General features: G+C 39.6%; 1 long non-coding RNA gene across 1 annotated transcript; it reads right to left on the bottom strand.

Moving 5' to 3' along the window:
- Positions 1 to 1,442: 1,442 nt before the first annotated feature.
- On the bottom strand, positions 1,443 to 12,216 carry LOC115512460. Its single transcript, XR_003968391.1, has 3 exons — positions 12,206 to 12,216; positions 2,181 to 2,404; positions 1,443 to 1,937 (listed from the first exon to the last, which is right to left on the bottom strand). It is a non-coding gene; the product is annotated as an uncharacterized LOC115512460 (long non-coding RNA).
- Between the last annotated feature and the right edge of the window lie 15,504 nt (positions 12,217 to 27,720).

Raw genomic sequence — 27,720 nt, 5'->3', positions numbered from 1 at the left:
CAGATGGGACAGCAGGGTTATCTTCTGCATTTACGTAAGTGGGGAGGAAAAGGAGGGGAAAGAAAAGAAGGGAAAAGAGATTAAACTACTAAAGGCTGAGATATTCTACATATTTCCTAGGAGGGCTGCCCCACTTTTGATTTCCCCTTCTTAGGGGTGGCCCCCAGCACACAAGCATAGACTCCTGGGATTATAACTATGCCTCATAATGCTCATCCCTGTCTCTGGGACACAGATACCTGGTCTGAACAGGGTAATCTAATCCTTTCTTATTGGAATATAAAAACTGAAAAGGCAAGGCAGGGAGTCTAGAGAGAAGGTATAAAAATTGCTAATGAGGGGTGCCTGGGTGGCTCAGTCGAGTGTCTGACTTTGGCTCAGGTCATAATCTCACAGTTTGTGGGTTTGAGACCCACGTTGGGCTCTGTGCTGACAGCCTCGAGCCTGGAGCCTGTTTCCCTCTCTCTCTGCTCCTCTCCTGTTCATGCTCTCTCTCTCTCTCAAAAATAAACATTAAAAAAAATTGTTTTTAATTGCTAATGAGATCTCTAGAGGTCTCTAGTTTTTTCTGATCAAGCCCCACTTGTTCAATTTGTCATTCAATGTCCAGTACAGATTCCAAAAATGGCTTTTGTTCCCTTTAAGCTAATGACTATCAGCTAACTGCAACCCCTAAAATGCTATTATGACTTCTAGGAAGTAAAAAGAGTGTGGAAGGTTCTCATTTTAATGTCAAATTATCATATTTTTTTTACTTCCTCTTACCCTGCTCAAAAAACTCAACTCCTAACATATTGTACTTTGCCTCCAGAATTATGACATTAGAACCCTCATGCCTACCATGCTTTTTCATATCCTCTTATTTTGCAACAAAGCGTATTTACTCCAAAGCTTCAGTTTGTTCACTTCAACAGCAGTTCCCTGTTAAGACTTTACAATGAGGCATCAGCAGTTCTCTGCAACTCGTGATGCCTTACCAGTGCCAATAAAGCAAAGTAAATGATTACTGATTAACAATGGAAATGAATTTTTTCCTTAAAAGATATTTAGTATAGGGCACCTGGGTGGCTCAGTCAGTTAAGCATCCGACTCTAGGTTTCGGCTCAGGTCATGATTTCACGATTTCATGAGCTCCAGCCCCTCATCCATCTCTGTGCTGACAGTGAGGAGCCTGCCTGGGATTCTCTCTCTCTCCCTCCCTCTCTCTGCCCCTCCCCTACTCATGCTGTCTGTCTCTCTCTCAAAATAAATAAACTTAAAATAAAAAGATATTTAGCATACAAATGTCAAAGGGCACCTGGGTGGCTGAGTCAGTTAAGCAGCTGACTCTTGATTTGGCTTAGGTCATGATGTCACGGTTGGGGAGATTGAGCCCCACATCAGACTCTGAGCTGACAGTGAAGATCCTGCCTGGGATTCTCTCTCTCCTCCCCTCCTCGGCTTGCTCTCACATTCTCTCTCTCTCTCAAAATAAATAAAACGTTAAAAAAAAAAAAAAAAGTCAAGCCCAGCCTGCTTCTCCTGTTACTTAAATCCTAGGTCACCAACACAGACTCATGACAGCAGTTTTAGCCCCAATCTTCAATTCCAGATCAAGTTGTTACTTTTTAATTTATTTTTTTAATTTATTTTTGAGAAATAGAGCATGAGCATGAGGGGCAGAGAGAGAGACACAGAATCTGAAGCAGGTTCCAGGCTCTAACCTGTCAACAAAGAACCCAACGCAGCGTTCGAACTCCCAGACTGAGAGATCATGACCTGGGCCAAAGTCTGAGGTTTAACCAACTGAGCCACCCAGGCGCCCCCAGATCAAGTCGTTATTAACACTAATCCACCTAACCCTTACACCCCAGATTAGATGACAAGGGATCCTAGCTTGTTCTGATACATCCTCTGCCCTATTCTTACCCTTTCTGCCATTTTAGCCCTGTTGATACCTCAGTTATTTTTTTTTTTTTTAATTTTTTTTTTTCAACGTTTATTTATTTTTGGGACAGAGAGAGGCAGAGCATGAACGGGGGAGGGGCAGAGAGAGAGGGAGACACAGAATCGGAAACAGGCTCCAGGCTCTGAGCCATCAGCCCAGAGCCCGACGCGGGGCTCGAACTCACGGACTGCGAGATCGTGACCTGGCTGAAGTCGGACGCTTAACCGACTGCGCCACCCTGGCGCCCCGATACCTCAGTTATTATAACTAGGCTTCTGTTTTGACACTTTTAGAGGTTCCCAGTCTGGTCCCTGCCTTTTCTCTTCCTAGGACTGGGACACCTATTTTTGGTTACCAGTCCCAATCCCAAGGACAGAAATCAGGTCCAGTATCCACAAACAGAATTCTCTGGCAGTCACTCATACGTGTGTACATATAGGTACTTATTTTATTCATTTACACACACACACACGCACACTCTCTCTTTCTTTCTTTAAGATTCCATGTGCTTCTTTACCTCAAATTCACATAACAAAAGGTTGCATGGATGGCTCCCTGGCCGTCCTATTCCTAATATGGCTTACCAGAGACCTTTCCTCAACACCTGTAGTTTAAACGAGAATGGCTGCAACATGCAGTACTATTTCTAAGTGTGGACTCCTTCCAGTCTGTCCTGTATAATAGTAACCTCTGCCCTAGTCTAAAACTTGGCCATGTTCTATCATATCATTAATACAACAAAACTCTATCAAATCTTGAGATATTGTACAAGTAAGCAAACTTACAGAGTTTAGAAACAAATAAACACATGAGCAAAAGAAAAAAATTATTTTCTAAATGGTAGGACTGTAAATTTTGTAATACAGTTATATTAAAATAACATAATATGATTCTTGGACATATATATGCCAAAAAAAATTTTTTTAATCATTAGATTATAATTTTTTAAAGTAGAGAAAAACACAAAGACTATATTACATTTTATAAATATATTCTATTATAGCATATAGAAATGACCAACCATTTTATTCCCCAGAGTTCTAAGCAGTAATTTCTTGATTAAGAAATTAATAAAACAGATAAGGTATATCAGGGCAGTAAAACAGTGCATATGTCTAGTCATATAGATTAATATCTCCCCTTATTTTTAAGATTTTATTTATTTTTAAATTATCTCTCTACCCAACGTGGGGCTTGAACTTACAACCCTGAAATCAAGAGTCACATGCTCTACCAACAGAGCCAGCCAGGCGACCCAATTAGTATTTCTTCTGATCAATGCTGAATACTCCCTTACGAAACTTAAACTTCTAATTCTATTTGGTACCCAATATGGGATTCCCCTCACTTTCTCCAAAGTCTGGCTTCGTTATTATTATTACACCTTCATTAAAGTTCCCTCTCCTGGTTTTCCCTACCTTGATTCCTAACTAAAAAGATCAAGCCACAAATGGGATCATCACAGGTATAAGGAAAAACTGCAAAGCAGCCCAAGATTCAAGGAAAAAGGTGTGTGTACTTACCCTAGGTAAGCCCAGAGAGTTGCAGCACGAACAAGTGCAATGACTAGTAAGGAACCTCAAATACTGTGGCTAGAGAAGGAAGCTAATGAAACTCAAAACAGACATTACCACAATATTTAGTAATTATCTGTTCATAAGGCAAAGTAGTTTACTAGTTCTTTGAAATGAGGAGTAGTATTTTATCATTTTGACATTTTCAGCACAGAAAGTAGACAGTTCATAAACTCTTGCTGAGGGGTGCCTGGCTGGCTCAGTCAGTAGAGTATGCAGCTCTGGATCTCAGGGTCATGAGTTCAAGCCTCACATTGGGTGTAGTGACTGCTTAAATAAACTTAAAAAACAAAACAAAACTCTTGTTGACTGAAAAAAACAATCAAGAATTCAGATGATAGTAAGGAGTGTCAAATATACTCAACTTAGACCGCAATACAGTCACTGTGGAATGACAACTTCCAGGGAAAACCTTACTCTAACAAAACCAAGTGTGATATGAGTTCTAAGTTCCTCTTCCCCAAAACAATTCCCTATCGATCATTAAGTGCAATGAAAAATGCATCCCGTACCATGGATTAATTTCATTTATGCTTACCCTTTCACCAGGCAATTATTTTCCTCTGTTCCAATTTTGTATTACTATAACCGTTTCCTCAATCTAACACTATGTTTAATATTTATTTTTTAAAAATCCATTTTATTACAGGCATCTGGGAATAAGTAACTGGCTAATATATCTTCTAAACTGCTGTTCGCAGACACCTTATAGTGAGTTGAATTCTCATGAAGAAAACAGATATGATGGGAAAATAATAACGTAATTTAGTTTTAACTGTAACTCCAATAAGCCAGAGGATTCTTTACTAAAGTAGTCACTTTGCCATCTTTAAAAAATTTTGTAAAAATAGGACTATTTTATTGACCCCTTAGTGACAGTAGATGATGAAATGCACCAAACTCAAAACTTGTGTATAGTACTTAACTCTGCTACTCAGAAGGATGAGACAAAAAGGTTTTAAATACCAAAATCAGCATGCTATAAGAGCATTTCTAAGCTTTAACAAAACTGGAAAAAAAAAAAAAAAACACATGCAGATGTGATTAATTGATATAAGCATGCTTGTATTAAATAATACCACCAAAACAACAATTAGGTACTGGAATGCAACTCTTCCATTAAAATAGCACTTGGCAAATGATTCTCACTGGACTGGACTGGAATGATGTTTTGACATCAGGATATGCAAAGCAACTATTAAAATCTACACTTAACGTAGGTGTTAACAAGCAGAGTAGGAAGAAAGGCTAGAATATGAGGATCCTTTTAAAGATCTTTCAACACTGGCAAGCAACAGTCAAAAAATGGCTCATTTTTGATGAATGTCTTAGGCTGAGAAAATTCAAAGTGCATGCAAACTCATAAAGAAAAAAAAAGAATAAGCTTTCTAAGAAAGATACAATACTGTTCTCCAAGCTATGCCTACAGATCACTAGTATTTTAAGTATTGTCATCTCAGAAAGGCTATTCGGCATGTATTTCTCCTGCCCTGCCCCAAACACACGAGTACATGTCGGTGGTAATGGTAGCCTTCATGCCTTTCGACAGCTGCCATGTCCTGTCCGGCTTTCCCACACCCTCCCGAAAGTACAAACACCTATGCCAACCCATGTGGTTGGTTAGGTTATGCAATCTAACACAAGCTGGGAATCACTGAACTTATTTACTCTGGTGACTCAGATTTAAATCTAGGTCTCTGTGGAAAAGGAGGTGGAGAACACAAATGAATGTGTTGACACCATTCTCCACTAATATTTATTACATAACTAAAGCAAACTCAAAATATTTTCTGCTCTTTATATAGGTTTGGCCAAGACACTATAGCTTTCAGAAATGCTTTAGGTCTGACTAGGTCCAGCATAGCATTGGCTACATTGAATAACCTCAGGTAGAACAATTCTCTTTTATACAAAATTCTTTCTCTCCCTCTCTCCCCCTCCTTTTCCCATGGTGTTGTCATTCAACCCCACTGTCCCTTTCCTTCTTCCTCCAGCCTCTTCTTCAAGCTGCCACCAAGAGCTACCTCTTAGCAATGAACTTCACAATGTCAAGATAAGTTTTCCAATGACATTTCACTCAGAGAGAATAGAAATACTTTAAACACAGGAACCTCAGAAATAATAAAACAGCAATAAAACTGTTCTCATTTTGACCAAAGAGATAACTCACCTATTTTTGGAGTTACCAAACTAAGATGAAATATATATAGCACATTTGTCATTAATCCAACAGATCAAATTATCTTTAAAAAGAATAAATCATATTTAGTACAATTTTCAGGGTGACCTAGCTCTAAAATACTTCAGGAGCAGAAGTAAAGTTTTCATGTTACAAATAGTTTTCCTAAATGTTTTACTTTATTCCTAATCCTTATCTTCATTATTTAAATATTAAAGTCAGACTAATTTCTTCCTAGAAAACTCATCTGACAGTAAAATCGATTTATTTTATAATTTCTGTAATTCTGACATAAGCAAGTTTCAATATTCACCAAGGAAATCCCATCAATCTCCCTGATATTCAGGTCAAACATCATCTTAAGGTTCCCCTAATTGTCTCAACTAAAAGTAACCTTTCTACTCACTAAGCATCCACAGAACTTCTGTACCTCACAGACTAATCACATACTGTTCAATTACTTATGAATCTATCTTACCTTCACCATATAATAAAGGTATTAGAAAACTATACATGTCTTAGACATCCATGTAGCTCCCAATGCACCCAGCACAGCATACTGTAAAACATTTAATAGATATTTAGGAAAAATTATAGAATTACTAATATACATTATTAGTATCATTTTAGAGTCTATTTACAGTGTATCATCATTTTGGGAAATAAGAACTAGGTTCTTAGAGCCAGCTGAACCCCTTATACTTGATCTAATTTAGTCACTAGTCATTACACAAGTCAAGCTAAATAAAATTATTAGGCAAATCAATGATTTTCCTAAAAACAACTGACACAGAGTTTATTTTTATTTCATACTTGTTTATTTAAACATGGCATTTATCATCTAAATCACCTAATACTGTGTCTTAATGAGCAATGTGCCATGGGGAAAGAACCTGGGCTTTAGAGTCAGAGAGACCCAGGCTTTTATCAAGGAAAACTGATTATGAATTTACCAAAAGATTTCTAGGGCAAAAAGAATAAAGAAACATAATAAAACATGTATTATCATTCTTTCAGTTGATAATGAATAGTTTTAGAATTCCTAAGAGTGACAGTAAACATTTATTTTCTTAAGACTTACATAATTTTGTGACAACATGCTTATTACCTAAGTACATTCATTCACTCAACAAATGCTTACTGAGGGCCAATTATATCTCTATGTGTATGTGTTTAGAGAATAAAACTTGCTGAAATACATTATACAATATGTGGTAATGTTCTACAGCTGTTTATTCATCTACACTATAAATACCCCTCTGCTTTTCCAAAATCTCCTCTATATTCAGTACAGTGATAGAGGGTACTTAATAAATACGCCTTAACTAACTGTCCAATATTTCTTTGTCTATATTCTGTTGCATGTTAAGAATGAAAGTTCACAGTAAGCAAATATAGTAATGATTAAATAAAGAAGTCCAGCAAAGCAGAATTAAGAATGCCGTGTAACTGAAATTTTACATGACTGTATCCAGTGCTATGAATGAACTACCCAGTGGAAAATAATCAGCCATTTGCCTAGTTACTTGTCACCCTTTTTACAGCAAATGCAGGAAAGAGACCTTTGTCTGGTACCTACAGATATAAGGCACAGAATCTGAATTTGTAAATGCTAACCTCTTCACCCTGAGGTGAAAATAAATATCAACATTCTTGTATTTGTCAACATTTTTCAAAATAAGCAAGATCATTATGCTTTTAGTAATAAAACACAAATCAGTATTATACTATAGTCATGTAAATGTTACCACTAGGTAAAGGGTGATATGTGAAAGGTACATGGGATTCTACAATTTTTGCAACTTCCTGTATTTTATAATTACTTCAAAATACACAAACACAGAGGCACCTGGGTGGCTCAATTAAGCGTCTGACTTCATTCGGCTCAGGTTGTCATGATCTCGTGGTTCATGAGTTCGAGCCTCGCGTCGGGCTCTGTGCTGACAGCGCAGAGCCTGGAGCGTGCTTCGGGTTCTGTGTCTGCCTCTCTCTCTCTGCCCCTCCCCTGCTCATGTTCTGTCTCTGTCTTTTCTCAAGAATAAATACCATTAAAACATTTTTTTTAAAAACTTAAAAAAATACATAAAAAATATATGTATCAGTAAGGTAATACAGTTTGAATAAATGTTAGAGAAGTGAAAGCAAATATATACATTGCTTTCCCAAATTCAAACACTCAGAACATACTAAGAGATCTGGATATTTTGAGAAGGTACTTGTGGTTTGTCTTTGTTTTTTTTCAAGGATGTGTTTTAAGTAATCTTTATACCCAACGTGGAGGTCAAACTCACAACCTTGAGATCAAGAGTTGCGTGTTCCACCAACTGAGCCAGTCAGGAGTGCCACTGGTGGGATTCTTTTTCAACTGCTGAGTCCTAGAGGCGCCTGGGTGGCTCAACCAGTTAAGCATCCGACCCTTGGTTTCAGCTCAGTTCATGATCTCACAGTTCATGAGTTTGAGCTCTGCATCAGGCTCCATGCTGGTGGCGTGGGGCCTACTTGGGATTCTCTCTCTCCGGCATTCCCCTGAAGGAAGGTAGGGAGACAAGGAGGGGGAGGGGGAAGGGGAGGGGGGGAGGAGGGGGAGGAGGGGAAGGGGGAGGGGGAGGAGGGGAAGGGGGAGGGGGAGGGGGGGGAGGGGGAGGAGGGGGAGGGGGAGGGGGAAGGGGAGGAGGGGGAGGGGGAGGAGGGGGAGGAGGGGAAGGGGGAGGAGGAGGGGAAGGGGGAGGGGGAGGAGGGGAAGGGGGAGGGGGAGGAGGGGAAGGGGGAGGGGGAGGAGGGGGAGGGGGAGGAGGAGGAGGGGGAGGGGGAGGGGGAGGGGGGGGGGGGGAGAGGGGAGGGGGGAGGGGGAGGAGGGGGAGGAGGGGGAGGAGGGGGAGGAGGGGGAGGAGGGGGAGGAGGGGGAGGAGGAGGAGAGGAGGAGGAAGAGGAGGAGGAAGAGGAGGAGGAAGAGGAGGAGGAAGAGGAGGAAGAGGAGGAAGAAGAAGAGGAGGAGGAGGGGGAGGGGGAGGGGGAGGAGGAGAAAAGCCTCGAGTCCTAAGGGTGTCTGGGTGGCTTAACAGTTGGTGGGTCATGAGATTGAACCCCACACTGGGCTCCATGCTAAGAGTAGAGCCTGCTTGGGATTTTCTCTCCCCATCTCTCTGCCCCTCTCCTGCGTGCATACACACGCTCTCTCTCTCTCAAAATAAATAAACTTTAAAATAAATAAATAAATATTGAATCCCACATACAATAATTAATCATCTCCTAAATTATGCAATTTATAAAGTAAAATTTATGTGTGTGGATGTTTTACTTAGAGCAAGAAATAAACCTACAAGGTTCTATGCAGATATAAACAAATTAGTTGTCCCCTCTGAAGAAAAAAAATAATACAAACTAATTCTGGCATGAGTTTTTATATCAAATAATGGCTAAGTAGAACACCATATGCCAACTATACTTCAATAAAAAATATATTGGCTACGTATCAAATTCTTACTTTTCTTAGGCTAATATTAAATTAACTGGCCTCGTTAAGTCTACACTGGCTGAAGAAGAATAAAACAGGCTATGGAGAAACCTGTAGGAAGAGGAAGCTGGAACTGCTATTTAAAAATGCAGCAGGGGCTCCACGGTGGCTCAGTCAGTTAAGTGTCCGACTTCAGCTCCGGTCATAATCTCATGGTTCATGAGTTTGAGCCCCACGCTGGGCTCTCTGCTGACAGCTCAGAGCCTGGAGCCTGCTTTGGATTCTGTGTCTCCCTCTCTCTCTACCCTTTGCCTGCTCACACTCTGTCTCTCTCTAAAATAAATAAACATTAAAAAATTTTTAATTAAAAAAAATTAAAAATGCAGCAAATTCATCAAGTATTGACAACATACCTTTTACCTGTGTCAAAAGTACCCTGTAGCATGATCCCTCTCACAACATAGGTACCAAGGGCTTAAGAACTGAGGAAAGCAAAAAGAATTAGTGTCAAAACTCAGTTATCACTATTATTTTATCTAAGGGCTCTGCAGTAGAAAGGACTGTCAACAGATGAAGAATCAGAGGCCAGATGGGACAGGTCACAGGCCCAAAGTAACACAACTCTCTAATGGCAGAGGTAGAGCAAGAATTCAAATCCCTTAATTTCTGGGCCTCTGAAGTGCCATTATAAATAGGCACTTATCTTTCATAAGTAGTAATAATGAATACTTTAAAGGGATTAGGCCATACACAAAAGAACAAATAACTGTAATTAGTTTATTAGGAAAAAAAAATTCTCATCCAATAGTCTTCTAGACTCCAAAATACAAGTACAGTACTTTAAACCCACTATAGCTTCACAACAATTAGTTGACTTAGTTATTAATCTAAGCTTGTAACTTCACCAAAATGGATGGTAGGTACCAGTACCACCTAAGTCTGTTTTCCTTGCTAAGCAGATTCAGTTTTCCTAAGGCTTAGCAGTGTCTGCTGCTGGGTCAGCGTAACAAAAAGAAAGGGTTGTCAAAGTGCACCCACAAGTCTCAAGCATGCTCAGGTACTGTAGCACCTGACCACCATAATACTCTTTTGCAGAATAGCACAAACAATGATATATTGAACTTAAAATAACTAAATGCATTAATATTATCCCAACTCATACGCTAATATACTGCATACAAATAGAAGCAAGGACGATTTTTTTTTTTAATTTGTGAGAGAACTTAAACTTAAGTCACTAGTAATTTTCCTTGACCTAAGAAAACCAACGTACAAATCTAATAGTAAGACCACTCTATTAGAGAAATAAAATGAAGGCCCTACTCACGCATAACCATTAAAACAGCGACAACAAAAAAAACTCAAACCCAAAACAAAACAAAAACTCAGCACTTAGTGAAATTATAATTTTGTTGGTCACAATACAAATAGTACCCACAATAAGCAGACTAAGATATACAAAGTATTTCATGTACTAAAACACTAAAGGACCTATCACCACCAGGCCCGTCACAATGGATTACAACACTATGGAAGATCAATAATCCAATATTTATGTTATACATAAGACAGCCTACTGCACACAATGATTTTTAGTAAAACATAAATGGAAAAATTATTCCTATCCCTAACATATGGTACTTTAAATGCTCTGCCTCTTCTTACAGCTTTTGCGGGTAGGACACTTGGGATCTCCCACCATCCTTTCCCTGCAGGCTCAAAGACATGCAGGTACTGGGGAAGGAGACAGTCAGAATGTGGAAGCCCGAGATGTAAGGACTGAGGGATTCAAGAGTTACTGGTAAGAGTTCCAGGCTTAAGATGATACCTAGATGTTCTGGGCTGAAGACTCCCTGCTAGAGCCGGCCATTTCCCCAAAGGCCTGCACCAGGATAGTAAGGTAAATCACCAACTCTAATTGTTTGTTCAACCAAATGAAACTCACTAAGAAATACTGTCTATTTTATTTCTAGTACTAGACTTTTCACACCCTGCTCCTGCTTGAGTTGTTTATAGAAGTGATATTCTAGACCTATCAGTGGTTTATTAAAGAGTCAAAGGCCCAGTAATAAAATAGCCCCCAAAAATTCCTGCCAAAGAAAGGAAAACAGAAGTGCAAATGAACCAAAAACTGTGCAATGACCACCATCTATTTAGCCTGGAGAGAAATTATCTACATTTCTCTGTTACATTTACATTCGCTGCTAATGAATGAATGAAAAAATTTCTGAAGTATTTGTCATTTCTTGAGCTTGTGATTAGAGAAAGGGTAAATAAGGCAGTAGAGAAAGAGTTAAGAGATTTGGGGGAAGCTTGCCCATGGGTTTAAGGGAAGCAGAAGAAAGAACAGGCAAAGGCTGGTACACGGGTGTGCACTTAATCATTCACCCAGTATTTACTGAGCACTTATTATGCACAGCTCATTGCTCCAGCACTAAATGCACAGTGGTCAGCAAAACATAGAATCCACATTCACATCAGGGTAGCAGTCACTACACAGTACTGTTAAGTACCTCTTACCCAGTTTTCAGTAATTAATCCCATTTTCAGCAATTCTAAAATTCAACAGACATTAATTCAATGAAATAGGAATTCAGAGGTTTAAAAAAAAAAATTTAGGGCCTCAGCCTAGGGAGAGGAGACAAACAAAGCAGCTATTAAGTACGGGTATGACAAAGAGTGCTAAGGGAACACAGAGGAGGGATAATCTAGCACTATTCCCAGTAGAAGGAAAGGCTTAAGGTAAGAGAGGTGGCATACTTCAGAAACCTCAAGTAGGAGATAGGAATGCATCTCTGTCCATGGAGAGGACGCACTCTAGGGTCAAACTCACTGAGCTCAGAAGTCAAAGTCCTCACGCTGGCCTGCTTGGTCTGCCGGAGCCTCCACTAGCCTGACCCCAGCTCTCACCTCCCTCCGCCAACCCCTTGCTGTTGTCTAGACAGCTCAAGCACCCTCCCCTCAGCACCTGCTCTTCTCGCAGATCTAAAACTCTCATTCCCTTGAATATTTTGAGTCTCTGCTCAGATGTCATAATAGAGCCTTCTCATACAGCCCTCTATAAATGGCACCACACCCACACCTCAGCAACCTACTGCTCCCTAACTCCTTACCCAGCCTTATGTTGTTCCATTGCACTCATTACCAACTGACAATAGTATACACTTGTCATCTGTCCCCCTCTAGAATTTAAGTCCCTTGATAAAACTCCATCACCTAGAACTCTGCAGAGCACTCAAATCTTTTTCTTTTTTTTTTTTTAATGAACAAATGAATGGCTGTCAGAGAGGAGACTGGAGAAGCTAGAGCCTGGTCACAAACACAGAGCTTTGTACAGAATAGGACCCCATGCTTTAATGGCTCTTTCATGGCTTAGAATCTATTAAAAGGTTTTAAAGAGGAGGAAAAAAAGCATATTGAAAAGATCATAACCGTGTATTTTTCCAAATTAAAAAGGAAAATTTGTTTTGGAAACAGGGTGAGAGGAAGTGATGAGCAGAAGTGTGACTACAGCTAAGGAGAGTATGTATAGAAGGGCACTGTAGCACTTCAGCTGAGAAACAGAGGCCTGAATCAAGGCCTCTAAGGAGGAAGCAGAAGAGGAGAAATACTTAGAAGACAAAAGCAATTGGACCTAGTATGTGCCTGGGGGTGGAAACTGAGGAAGACAAAGGAGTAGAAGATGAAGGCCTGGATTCCACTCAGGACAGGGTAGATGAGAATGGCATTTCCTCACATTGAGAAGACAGGCGGCACAGGAAGGACATTTTGGGGGAAAGGTTAGGAGTTGAGGTTTGGACAGGTTGAGGCTGACATGCCTATGGAACATCTCAGTAGGTATGTCTAAACTAGCTGTTGGATATATGAATCTAGAGCTAAGGAGTATAGTTTGGACGGGTAAAATAAATAAGGAAGAGTTAAGGATGTATACTACAGTATCACAAATGTACCATTTTTAAATTATGTTTAAATTTATTGCTCCATCTGGAAAAACTAAAAACCATTATAGATCCCAGAATAAAATCAGCACTCTGAATGCCATTAATACTTATTACACATGAGTATGTAGCAAATAAAACTTGACCAACTTGATAGTAGCAATAAAAATCAAATATACTGAGGAGCACCTGGGTGGCTCAGTCGGTTAAGTGTCCAACTTCAGCTCAGGTCATGATCTCACAGCTTGTGGGTTTGAGCCCTGCATCGGGGTCTGTGCTGACAGCTCAGAGCCTAGAACCTGCTTCGGATTCTGTGTCTCCCTCTCTCTCTTTCTCTCTCAAAGATAAACATTAAAAAAAAAAATTTTTTTTAAATCAAATACACTGAATCAAAAATATACACTATAATCTTCCATGAAATTTAGCTTTCCAAGTATTGAAAGTGATGCTATATTCATTTATGTGTTAACACTTCTTACAAGTTCCTGGATGAGTTCAAAGATTACATGATTGAACTATTTTTTAAGTCCAAGCAAATTTGAAGAAATACTTTATAATTTGAGGTTTTTTTAAAAAGTTTATTTATTTCTTTTGAAAGAGAATGAGGGAGAAAGAGTGGGATGGGCAGAGATAGAGGGAGAGAGAGAATCCTAAGCTGGCTCCACTCAGTGCAGAGCAAAATGTGGGATCCAGTCCTGTAACAGCGAGATCATGACCTGAGCTGATACCAAGTTGTACGCTTAACCAACTATGCCACCCAGGTGCCCCAATTTTTTTGAGTTTTTTTAAATTCCAAAGTTTTATGAAAAGAAACAAATCTTTACCTAGGTTTTTCTTAGCCACATTTAAAAAATGTTAACAGCTAAGTTTTAGAATTCCTTACTGATTCCTTTCAAAAAAGCAATTCATGAAAGGCAATTTCACAAGAAATCAAGAAAGATCCTTTAAGTGCTATAGCCTTTATAGTGAGACCATGACTGATGACCAAGCCAAAAATAAAATTATTCAGCAATGTCAATCATAAACTTCCTATGTTAGTTCAAATACTACTGAAAATGAGAAGAAGTCAAAAATGTTGGGGCACCTGGGTGGCTCAGTCAGTTAAGTGTCCAACTCTTGCTTTCGGCTCAGGTCATGATCTCATGGTTCATGAGATTGAGCACCACATGGGGCTCTGTGTTGACAGCACAGACCCTGCGTGAGATTCTCTCTCCCTCTCTCTCTGTCCTTCCCACTCTTGTGCACTCCCTCTCTCTCTCTCAAAATAAATAAACTTAAAAAAAAAAGTCAAAAATGTTAAAGGAGACTACACACATAATAATTGCTGAAATTTTGATAACTGATAATAGTAAGTACTGAATGCAGAGCACCTGAAATTCTTACAGTGCTGGTAGGAATACAAAATACTATAGTCATTTTGGAAAAAAGTTTGGCTATTCGATATAAATTACTACTTTTGATAAATATACCCTTCTCCTAGGACCCAGTAATCCCAACTGAAAATATCTGTCCTTCACATTGTTTATTGCAGCTTTATTTCTAACTGACCCAAACTAGGCACGACTCAAGATACCTTAATATAGGCCATGGTAAGAGTATTTACATTACAAACAGTAGCAAATACTATAAATTCAGGATTTTTTTTTGGAGAGCAGGTTGTTAACACATTTATCAGCATACCACTGAAAAAACTACTGACACATGCAACAACTTAATGAATATCAAAATCATTATGTTAAGTAAAAGACTCAAAATATTGCATAGTGTAGGATTTCATTTATGTGATATTCTAGAACAGGGAAAACTATAGGTCTGTGAATTAGATTAATAGTTGCCAGGGGCTGGGGGCAGAGGGAGAGAACCTTTTGGTTGGATGGAAATGTTTCTTATCTTGATTGTGGTGATTATCCAATTGTATACATTTGTCAAAACTACTGCATGTATATTATACTTCATTAAAACTGATGACAAAAAAAATTAAAGGAGTCATTTATCTCTTAATTCTTTTATGGATGATAAATGCATCATACACACAAAGGGAAACTGGAACTCAGCGGAAATATCAGGAAGGCAGATTTTAACTTACATAAACAGAAAAAGACTTAGAATGTTGAAGAAAGATGTGAACCTGTTATCATATAGGTATGAAAATCAGATGCCAGATGATCCTTCCAAGGATGCTACAGAAATGGCCCTACTTTGGGTGTGATTTCAGATTAGCATCACTAAGGGCTCATCCTCCTTGGGAGTCAGTGGTTCTCAAGTTCCATGATATAGTATGTTAGATAATCTCAGATCCACTTTTCCAAACTTTTTTTTTTTTTTAACGTTTATTTATTTTTAAGGAAGAGAGAGCAGGGGAGGGGAAGGGAGAGGAGACACAGAACTCGAAGCAGGCTCCAGGCTCTGCACTGTCTGCACAGAGCCCTATGTGGGGCTCGAACTCAGGAACTGCCAGATCATGCCCTAAGCAAAAGGGGAATGCTCAACCGACTTGAGCCACCCAGTCACCCCTTAGATCCACTTTTCAATCGCTTGTCACTTACTCTTTGTTTACTACATTTTGCAAGACCAGAACATGTTTTCTAATTCGTATCTTCTTTGTGCAGAAATTTTTAATTAGAAATCTAACATTTTTTACATGAATCAATTTCAACACAGAAAAACAAACTAGTATAAATCTGTATTTCTAGCAGGTTGAGAATAGTTCAAAGTATAACATGTACTACTGTGCTCAAATGTCCTAGGAAGAGTTCTCAAATCAGTCTAATGCATATGTATTTCTAAATATAAAAAAAGAAAAACATACCAAGCTATTTCCTGTGCTTAGAGTCCCATGATAAAGTTTTTTTAAAGCAAGATTTATTTTTTGCTAGACCTATGTCCTAATACACACCTAGTTTTTTTTTTTTTTAACCAACATATTTTTGGTTCTGTTTTACATTATGTTTGTTATAATTAGCCGGATGGTGGAAACTAATTGTTCTAAACCTGCTCTCAAATGATTCCAACCTGGAAATACACTGCTATCTCAAAGCAAAAGGTTTTGTTCTTCTTTTTTAATGTTTGGTTTTCAGACTACAATAACCATTTGGAACTACCAACTCATGCCCATTACTGAACAAAAAACTGTTTTTCCTATGCATTAGCACCATTCTCCCACAGGAAACAACCATTTTTAAGGCACTGGAAGTAGAGATAAGGATTCACACATATAGTAAACATCCTTTCAATCAGGTTTTATCCGATTATTTCAGCGAAAAGAGGACCTAATAGTGTAGATCTCAGAATTCAATGATAAAAATCAATGAAACGCTGCACCTGAGGATCAAACACTGGCCAGGTGGGCCAAAAGGCTTTTGGTAGGAAAGGTCACAACTGCTCTTTGAACCCCACCGTAACTGTGAATGTTTGCGATGCCACCACATCCCATGCACAAGAGAATAAAAGGGCAAACACCCCAAGAGCATCTAGGTTCCTCGCATAAACGAAGGGTTTCCAGCACAGGGCGTTGGGGGAGAGCAGGGCTTGGGAATAAGCAGGAGAGGCCCGGGAGACAGCGCCCGAGGGATGGAGGCCTCGCTCGGCTGCGCACGGGCGCTGGGGGGGGGGGGGGGGGGGCTCCGGGAGAGGAGACCCCACAGGGTCTGGAAATGGGGCTTTGGCGGGACCCCTATGCCTGGACCGCTAGGTTACACCTTCACTGCTCACTAGGGGCAACGTCCAGCCCTGTCCTCCCCCGCCCCCCGAAATACCCCAACATCCCTCCCCACCGCCAGCCGCGCGTGACCCCAACCCCGACCCCACCGCGACGGCGCCCTCTCCAGGCCGCGGTGGAGGACACAAGGCAGGCAGCCAAGACTGATGGCAGCGGCGGCTGGGGGCAGCGCGGTCCCGGGGGAGGGCGGCAGCTGGGCCTCGGCCTGTCCGCAGGGGCAGCGGGCACAGGGCCGTGAGTGGGCAGCGCCTCCGCCCCGCACAAACAAAGCGGCCCGGGCGGGCCGGGCGCAGGGTGGGGTGGGGGGCGCTGGCAGTGGGCACTCACCGGAGGGCGGGCGGGCGCGGGCGCGGGCGGGCCTGGCCCGGGAGCTGGGACCGCGGCGGGCCCGAGTGCGCGCCGGCGACGGGGAGGGGGCGGCGGGCACAGTGTCCGCGGCGGGGCCCAGGAGCCCCGCGGCGGGCCCAGGGGCCGCGGGCCGGCCTGGATTCTGCGACCGCGAGGTGCGGGAACCGGTCCGCCGGCGCGGGCAGCGGCGCTAGGCGGCCGGGGCAGCGACGCCGCCGCCTTCCCCTTCTCCTGCCCCGGTCCCTGCTCCCCCGCGTCCTCCTCCTCGCTGGGTCCCCGCCGCCGCCGCCGCCTCAGCCTCGGCGCTTCTCGGGCTTCTCCTCTCCATCAAGGCCGGGCCGACCCGCAGGGACCATCCCGGAAAGTGAGGGGTTGTTGCCGTTTCCCGCAGCTGTTGGTGGCCATCTTTAATCCTCCTCCTCCTCCTCCTCCTGCTTTCTCCACCTCCCGCTGGCTGCCTGACTGACTGACTCTGGATCCTCCTCTTTCTCCTCCTGCTCCTCCTACTGAGCCGGCCGCAGAAATTGCAGACACTCTTCCTCTCTCCCCTCCTGCCTTTCCTTCCTCTTTCCTTACTTCCTTCCCTTCCCTCGTCTTCCCGCTTTCCCCCTCACTCTTACTGGCTGCTTTCGCCCCCTTTTGCAGGCAGCGGGCGCTGGGTTCCCTCCGCTTGAGTTTGGCCCCCGTTTTCACTCCTGCCCCTCTTCCCCCTTCCCTTCCAGACGCACACACCCCAGCTTCCTTCCCCTCGCCCAGCGCTCAGCTGCTCCCGTTTCCCTCTCCCAACTCACTGACGCTTTCCCGTGGTTCCCACCCGCCTCAGTTACAATTTCTCAAAAGACTCAGCTGTGTAAGGACACCTGGGTTCTGCTCTCCCTACCCTACACCCATTTGCTGGATGCTGTCAGACGGCGATGGAAAAAAAGGAAGACTGCGTTAATTTTACTCTAGCTGGAGTACAAAAGGACTGCCCACGCTAGCTATTTTACTACGCAGCTTTGAAACTCCTGGATGGTGTCGTGTTTGGCTCCAGTCCATTACTGGACCGAGGAGTTGTAGAGCCCAGTCTCAAAATGTTGCCTTCCCTCACTGATCTTGAGCAGGTTACCTTAAAATTTTAGGGGTTCCCCCTTCAATTATTTATACCTTTGCAATCCTAACAAACACAGTGTTTACACGAAATTAACACGCTTTGATAAATCCAGAACTACTGAGTGATCATCAGTTTGCCTCTCTCTCTCATGTTTCTAACATGATCAACCCAGTAGACACTTTGGGGCAAGCCTCAGTTCTGGCAGTGGAGGCAAACTGAGTCAGCAATTAATTATGAGTGGAGACTTTGAAACAGGCTTAGAGTGGGGAAGTGGTAATACCATTGTTCTAATGACAAATTTTATTTTCCTAGCACTGCAATCTACAGGAGCTTGTGAATTTCCTCTACTGAAAATGAAGCAAAGGGGACGTGCTGATTGCTTCTTTTTATTACTTTGCCTTTGGCAAATTGAACCCATTTGCAAGGATCCACACAAGGTGGCCCAAGGTTTCTGCTTCTTAAGGATACTAGCTATAAAAAAAAAAAAAAAAAAAAGGCACTTTACCCTTTCAGAATAAAAGGATTAGATGTGTTCAAAGGCCAAATAGGGAGAAATGTTTCCAAATGTAGTTTTAGTAAACTAAAAGTAATTTTTTTAAGTTTAAATCTAAATACTGTTATTATGAAAATATGTTTTAAAGTTCTCTGAAGACAGCATGTTCAACTAAAAATGTTAGTATGCTTTGAGGATCATGGAGATGGGATTCTATTTCTTTGACCATCACAAAGTAATGTGTACCCAGTTAGGTTCCAGATTTCAGCTGCCATCTTTCAAACCAGTCATTCTACTAGAAATGAACAACCTGCATCAGCATCTAAAACTTTCAAACCCACATATGTCTTTGAGACGACTTTGCATAATACATTTTGGAATAAATTCTTGAAAACAAAGCACCTTTAAAAAAAGCACCTATATGATGTGTGTGTGTGTGTGTGTGTGTGTGTGTGTGTGTGTTCTTTTCGGCCTTTTGATGTTTATTCTTTAGATTTTTTGTTTCTCCAGTCTATTACTAAGCAAAATTACCACAAAATTCTTAACTCTTAAGTATTTCCTTATAAAACTGTATATTTTCAGAAAAAAAGATTCAATAACATGAATACATAGTAAGAAAATCAATTGATTTCTAAACACTGAGACCAGCATGCATTTTAAAAGATTTTCAGTTACATATGAGGTTTCAGGAATCTTATTGTAATTTTATTTACACTAAGGAAAGCAAAGTTCTACATTTTTTATTAATATCTTAAATATAAATATTTTCCTGTTGAAAGAAATATGTTGCAATGAAGTTTGCGTATAGATCAGTATGCAAATACAGCTGTTTCTTGTTAATGTCTTACAAACTGAAAATCTCAAAGGTTTTTCAATGATACAAAAACGTAGCAAGCTTTTTTCTCTTTTCCTGAAGTCATATAAACACAAGCACTGTAATAATGGATAGTATCTAGAGAAATCAGACCCTTCACAGTTACTTTTTTTGCAGCTCTGTTTCAGACCTATCATTATTACAGCCCTTACCTTCTTTAGTCTTTGTTACTGTATAAGAGTAGTTTCTCTGTCATCTTAGGGTTTGGATATGAAAAAAAAGGTCAGATCAGGTTCTTCCGTAACATGATTATTGTTTCATATGTATTCACCCTCAGATAAACTCAAGGTCCTCCGTAAAACAAAGAATTGTGTTAAAGTGGGATAAACCCTTTGTGCAGAGGCCAGATGGAAAGGGATCCAGGCATGTGCAGCAAACTCCTCTGGGAATAGAGGAACAAACACGAAGGGCTATTTCTAAGCAGAGCCTGGTCCCCAACTTACAGTTCATGAATAAGGTGATTGTGGAGAATAACAAGAGGATATCTGTGACAATAAACAAACAAAACCCATGTTTGTTTTTAACATGATTGAGAATTCTATGAACATGAATAAGCAAAGCATAAGTTTAAATGAAGGTAGAAATAAAAGGTTCATGAAAAATATCAAAAAGTAACAGGAAGAAAATAAAATATAAGGTAATTTTGGAACATTGTTAGAATAATATGTATTGACAATTTGCTATTTAAGCAATTGTTTTCTTTACATTTGCTTTTAAAACTAAATAAAAAAAACCTGGGCAGGTATATAATCTCAGAGATGAGCATAAATAAATTATAGAATTTTAAGATACGTATTACCAGGACACATAAGTGCTTAACTTACACTGGAACACAAAAACTAAATGGAATAGAAGCTTCAAAACACATATTTTTAAATTACATAACCACTATATTTAAAATATACACCCATTTTTCCAAACTGTTAGGTAGAGCAATAATAGCATATTATTTTTTCTTGTTTGAAAGAACCAGATGGAAGATAAATGGGGATTTCTGGGGTCTCTGGGGATCACGGAAATTGAATGACTATAAAAAAACCATATTCCAGACAAGGGTATAGTCTTGGGGTAAATGTTCAATTTTATTCTCATAATCGCTGTTCTTTTAGAAAAGACAATATTTCTGTTCCAATGTCTTCCTCTTTAAACGGACTGTCCAAAATATCAAGTGAATAATGACAAGCCATATTTATCTGCACTGATTGAAATTTAGTATCATTCTTCATTCCTCAATTTAGAGAACTCCTTATAATTAACTGATGAGCTGTCCTCGAGACATTGCCATTTAGAGTCATTACTGCATTCTAATTGGGGAGAAATGCTTTTAGAAAGTTCCAATTAGAGACTTTTTCTGTTCTTATAAATACATTCGAAGGAGGTACTGAAACATTTGTTTTGTGGGCTTTTTTTGTTTTGTTTTTTGTTTTTGTTTTTGTTTTGGTGGGGAGGAGGTCATAGATTGGTGCTTTGTTCTTGTGTTTTTGCTTAAGTAAATAGCAGAAGATAAAACTTTAAATTTTGAAAAGTAACAACCACTTGAAGAACCCGAATAGTAATAATTTTTGCTTTTGCTTATAATAATGATCATGATTATAATAGAAAAAGTGTTTTCTGAACACTTCATAATTAGTGAATTGTATTTCTACTTAAAGGTTGAAACCTTCCTTGATCTTCAACCCCTTTATATATACTTATGGAGAGTTCAGACTTTTAAACCAGTGTGTTGGCAATGTTTTTACAAGTTAACTATTGTGCTAGGCAGACTAGGTTTATCTCACTCATAAAAAAAATATGTTGGCAAAAAATTTCAAATGGCTTATTATAAGCCATTTAGTGTATATTTAATGACACTCTGAAGAGTCTCCTGACTCTCAAGTTCAAAAACTTCAGAGTTTAAAGGATAATCTTACAAGTGGGAAACTGAAGCCCAATGAAACTTTTAACTGTACCACATTAGTTTAAATATAATTTAAACTTTATTTCCAGAAGTACTGTTCAGCACTGACCTTTTTCAGAAATAAAGCTAAGGAACAAAGTAAAATAAACTGGGTTTTTATGTTGTTTACAAAAATGAGAATAATTGCAATAAAACAAAAAGCAAATTGAAAAAGAATTTAAGAAAATTCAAATTGACTAAAAATGTATGAAATTATTCTTTTAATCTAGAACATCCCTTATTCTATAATATTTAATTTTTTGTCAAAAAGTATAAAGTTAACCCTCAAAAATACTGTTATTTAATAGATTGAATCTAAATTAGGAGTCTAAGAAAGGAACCTCTTAGCTAAATAAAGTAAAACACTGCCATCTGCTGACCATATGAAAAATAAGTTGCTCTTTGACCCATCTGTAAGATAAGAAATTCAAGGCAACGGTATTAATTTATTCCATATATCTTTTAACAATTCTAAAAAGTACTATGCTGGGCGATGTAAAATTAATTAATTTCCTATATAAAAACTTCGGATTCTATATTCTATACTAGCATGTGGTTGTTGGTAGCACTATTTGAAAGCAGGCTGCAAAGCAGAAGAGACTGTTAAAAACTAAGAACAAACTGAGGGTTGATGGGGGGTGGGAGGGAGGGGAGGGTGGGTGATGGGCATTGAGGAGGGCACCTTTTGGGATGAGCACTGGGTGTTGTATGGAAACCAATTTGACAATAAACTTCATATATTGAAATAAAAAAAAAAGAAAGCAGGCTGACAGTTAAATCTGATCATATTAATAAAATAGCCATATTTGGCCAAAACCACATTTACTTTTATGGGTAAAATTTAAATGAGTAAGCAAAGCTATTAACTTGGAATTTTAAATTGGGTAAATTATATGTAAAGATTTTTGTTTAAAAACATGTAACCAGAGTGGTCCCTGGCTGGCTCAGTTGGAGGAACATGCAACTCATGATCTTGGAGTCATGAGTTCGAGCCTCAAGTTGGGTGTAGAGATTACTAAAAATAAATAAACTTCAAAAATATGTAACCACACTAAAAATTATTTGGGAAATAAAAAATTATAAAGTTTGATTCTTGACATATTTATTTCATTTTGCAAATATTTGAGTGGTTGCTATGCCAGAAACTTCATTGCCTAATGGATATATATCAGACCTAGTGTCTGCCTTCATGTAGTTCACAGTCAAGTGAAGGAAAGAGATATAAAACAGAAAGTAAAATGTATTAAGAATTATAATATGTAATGGTACGTGAGTACCTCATTCTGCTCTACTAGGGCACACAAATAGTTATCAGCAGTTCATATAAATGGAAGTCTAGTAAGCATTTATTCCTGTCTTTAATTGTTGTGCATAATCCTGGGACTTGTGCAAGAACTGTATTTTATTATTTTTAATGTTTATTTATTTTGAGAGAGAGAGAACGTGAGCAGGGGAGAGGTACAGATGGGGAGAGAGAGAATCTTAAGTGGGCTCCATGCTCTGCATGGACGCAAGGCTCAATCTCACAACTGTGAGATCATGACCTGAGCTGGTAACAAGAGTCAGACGCTTAAGGGACTGAGCTACCCAAGCACCCTAAGAACTGTATTTTAAAACTTTCTCCCTGAGTGTTGTTTTCTATTGCTTGACTCAGAAACCTCAAAAGGCAACATTTATAACACTTCAATTTCTCCCATTCCCTGCATCAAGTCTACTCCCTAAATGTCTTTCAAACATCAACACTTCTTTCCATTTTCTCGGTCACTACCCTAGTCTCACTTTCACAACTGCAATGACTTCTTACTGGTCTACCCACATTCACTTGGATCCCTTCCAATCCATCATTCCCACTTTCAAACTTTCACTGGTTCTTGGGACCTAGCGTGGTTGGTCCACCATATACCTCTGTAGCATAAGCGAACACCATGATTTGTTGCATTTTTTTTGCAGTTGCCACCCTGGTCCGCTTTCAATCCCTCTTTCTTGGCATGCTCCCTCTATCACAGGGTATTTCCACTGTCTATTCCCTGTCTCTCTGTTCTTCACTTACCATAAAGAAGCCTTCACTGAGCTATGTAAGTCACAAAATCTCACCATTAAGTTTTTGCAGAGGCACTCAACCTTTCTTCATAGCTCTCATCAGAAATGCAATTTTACAGTTTTATATGTTAGTAATAATATGTTATTAATAACATGTCTGTAGGTGCAAGAACAATGACTCTCTGTTTGGGATTTTTATTGTTCCAATTTTTGGCAACATAATTTTGCATTACAAAAATTTTCCAATTTGTATAAAAAAGTATTAAATCAAACAATTAAGAGCTTTCACTACTTGATGATATATACTAATAGAAGGGATGAATAAAACAAGCTGGATGATTGAGATTCCAAACACGTAATACTTTCTCTTATTGGAACACCAATTTTCTTTATTATTTTTCCTGCTTCTTTCCTATATGTCACAATAAGACTAGGAAACATATTTGCTTTCTTTAAGATTGCCTACTGGATCTAGTTATCTCAATCAGAATGCTTGCTAACTTAGACGTGTGCTATCTTCAAGACAATATTATACTAAGGGAGGAGCTACAAATAAAGATAAACATGGACCTATTTTTTTCTTGATCTTCCCCATCACTGAAATGCTCTGTGCTTCCTCTTTTGTTTTTCCTTATCTCCTGACATTTCTGCCAACATTATGTGCCTTTAAAAATCAAGTTCCTTTTTTACTGTACTTTTGAAACTTCCAGCCAGTGGGATATGAGTAGAGGGACATAATAACAAACAAATCAACCAAAAACACAACCTACAGCTTCTTTGTTTTACTTTTACATTTTCTCAATATCTTGAGTTTCTAAATAGAACCAGTCACTAATATACATTTCTATTTTCTTGCCTTGTCAAGAAGTTAAATCATTCTGAATTCAAATCGAGTTTATAGAAAGTCAATTTACTTTATACATATAATATCAAACATTCATTTTTCTTTAAATCAATCCAGATTTCATTTAATGACATAGTGAAATGGTTAATTTTATGTGTCAGGTTGAGTGGACCATCAGGTGCCCAGATATTTGGTTAAACATTCTTGGTTTGTCTGTGAGGGTATTTCTTTTTTTTTTTTTTAATTTTTTTCTTTTAACGTTTATTTATTTTTGAGACAGAGAGAGACAGAGCATGAGCAGGGGAGGGGCAGAGAGAGAGGGAGACACAGAATCTGAAACAGGCTCCAGGCTCTGAGCTGTCAGCACAGAGCCCGACACGGGGCTCGAACTCACGGATCCCGGGATGGTGACCTGAGCCGAAGTCGGCCGCTTGCTTAACCGACTGAGCCACCCAGGCGCCCCTGTGAGGGTATTTCTAAATGATATTAACATTTAAATAGGTACACTGAGTAAAGCAGATTGCCTTACCCAATGTGGGTAGACCACATCCACTCTATCGAAGGCCTAAATAGAACAAAAAGGCAGAATAAGAGAGAAGTTACCTGTTGCATGACTAGCATCTTCAAGCCGGGACACTGGATTTCTCCTAGCTATGGACTTGGACTTAGACTGGAAATTATACCATTTTTTTCTTTCTTTCTTTTTTTTTTTTTTTTAATGTTTGTTTATTTATTTTGAGAGAGAGAAGGAGAGTGAGCTGGGGAGGAGCAGAGACATGCTTCTTCCTGGTTCCTCTCAAATTCTTTACCCATTCTTTCTCTCCTTTGCCAAATCTGTTTCTTCTGCCTGATCTTTACAGTTATTGTTCTCTGAGGTGACACCATTATTCCAGTGCTTCTTTCAGCAATGCTTAATAAATTCAATTCTATACACTGATTACATAATTTGACATCCCCAATGTCAGAGCAGAGACAGAAGGAGAGAGAGAGAATCCCAAGCAGGCTCTGCACCAGCAGTGAGCCCAACACTCACGAACCATGAGATAATTACCTGAGCTGAAATCAAGAGTCAGACACTTAACATACTGAGGCACCCAGATATCCCTGGAACTTATACCATTGACTCTCCTTGGTCTCTAATTTGCTGACTAGAGATCTTGGGACCTCTCAGTCTGCCAAATTGTGTGAATCTCGTCCTTAAAATGAATCTCTTTATTAGAGCTATAGATTATGTCTATCTGTATCCTACTGGTTCTGTTTCTCTAGAGAACTCAGACTAGTACACATACCATGACATACAATGACTATAGGTACATAGATTTTATAGTATTTAAACATAGTTATGTTGATTGATTTTAGTTTTAAATTCCATGCAATTTTATCTTCTATATTCATTCATATCCATTCTATTTATAAAACAAGAATGGAGACACACATGATCTTTGGTCTTTTAAACACTTCCAAATTCTCTTAGTCAAATGGGGAGAAGTCTCCCAATCTGTTTTTTTCCTCCAAACTTTTCAAAGTAGTGCACTATTTATACTCAATTTCTCCACTTGAATCCCTAATAGTCATTCACTTGCCTGTTACTTTACCACTCTGTTGAAACTGATCCAATTTTACCATTCTGTTGAAAATGTTCTTACCAAAGTTGCTAATAATCTCCTTTTAAAAAAAGTTTATTTATTTATTTTGACAGAGAGAGAGAGAGAGTGCGAGCATGTGGGGGAGGGGCAGAGAGAGAGGGAGAAAGAGACTCCCAAGCAGGCCTCACACTGCCAGTGCAGAGCCTGATGCAGGGTTCAAAATCACAAACCACGAGATCATGGCCTGAGCCGAAATCAAGAGTCAGAAGCTCAACCAAATGAGCTCCTCACCAATATGCTCCTAATGCAGCATTAAATAATTTACATCTTATACTCGAGGTTCTTTCTCCTTATTTTGGGAATGCTGGTACTTTCTTTCCCTGATACTCTCTACTTCCTTAGTTTATTTTGAAAAAGGACTTCAGGGGCCTTCATTGATCTCAAACTTTCTAGTTCTTCTTTTCAGCTGGTCTCTTGACTCAGGTGGAAGACCCTGAGGACAAAACATCCCCAGAAGGAACTAAAACTACTCCCTCAAGCACTAAGGGCTGCTCTGAGACAGCAAGACCCACACAAGATTGACTCCAAGACAGTGATCAATTTGACTTTCACTGTCTACTTGCACATACCCACCCACCTTTGCCTCACATTTTCCTTAGATAACCTGGAAGTATTTTCGGCAGTTTGGAGATAGTCTTTGAGCCGCTAGTCTGCTGTCTTCCCAGTGTTGGCCTCATTGAACTAAATTCCTTTCTTGTTTCACCACTACTCGTCTCTCTTTAGGTTTTTTCAGCTGCGAGTGGCTGAACCTGGTCTATTTGGGACCCCTAGAGCCAGGTGCTCTTGCACCCATGCACCTCGGCTACAATATGACATGCTTCTTCCTGGTTCCTCTCAAATTCTTTACCCATTCTTTCTCTCCTTTGCCAAATCTGTTTCTTCTGCCTGATCTTTACAGTTATTGTTCTCTGAGGTGACACCATTATTCCAGTGCTTCTTTCAGCAATGCTTAATAAATTCAATTCTATACACTGATTACATAATTTGACATCCCCAACTAGACCTTTCCCCATACGTTCAGCTTCATATCCAATTACCCCTAGATATTTTATACTCAACTCTCTAAAACCAAAATCATTATCTTTCCCCTAAACTGATTCCTGCTCCTATTTCTTATATCTCAGTTGTAGTAGTTTTCATTTAACCTTCTTCTTTATGAATGAAAATGCTAGCATAATGGAGCAATATCTGTGACATACAGCGGGTGTAGTAAATTGCATTATTGTCTACAACTGCAGTTTACAAGTACTGGCTGTCCATCCCTAGGAGATAACTGTACTTCCCGGCCTTATTGACAACAGGTTTGACCATGTGACTTGCTCTGGCCAATGAAATGCAAATGTAATGACTTGTCACTTCCTAGCAGGTACTTAAGAGCCAGAACATACTTTGTCATGCCCTTTTTGCCCTATGCAGGACAACCATAATATTCTAGATGTTCCGTCATCTTCGGGGTAGCATGAAAATGAAGCCAATATGCCAAGAAATAGTAGTGTGACTGGAAATAAAGCCTTAAAATTCTAGTCACTGAATTTTGGGACTCATTTGTTAACATAACACATCTTAGCCTCTACTGACTAAGCTGGGACTAGAGAAGTTTTAAGCAGAGAACTTTATATCCATCCATGTAATAATAATGTGTAAAGGCAACAGGAA

This window comes from Lynx canadensis, chromosome B1, assembly GCF_007474595.2.
Source record: "Lynx canadensis isolate LIC74 chromosome B1, mLynCan4.pri.v2, whole genome shotgun sequence".
NCBI classification, from domain to species: domain Eukaryota; kingdom Metazoa; phylum Chordata; class Mammalia; order Carnivora; family Felidae; genus Lynx; species Lynx canadensis.
Note: the sequence above shows the minus strand (reverse complement) of the source record. Positions and strands in the feature narration are given on the sequence as shown.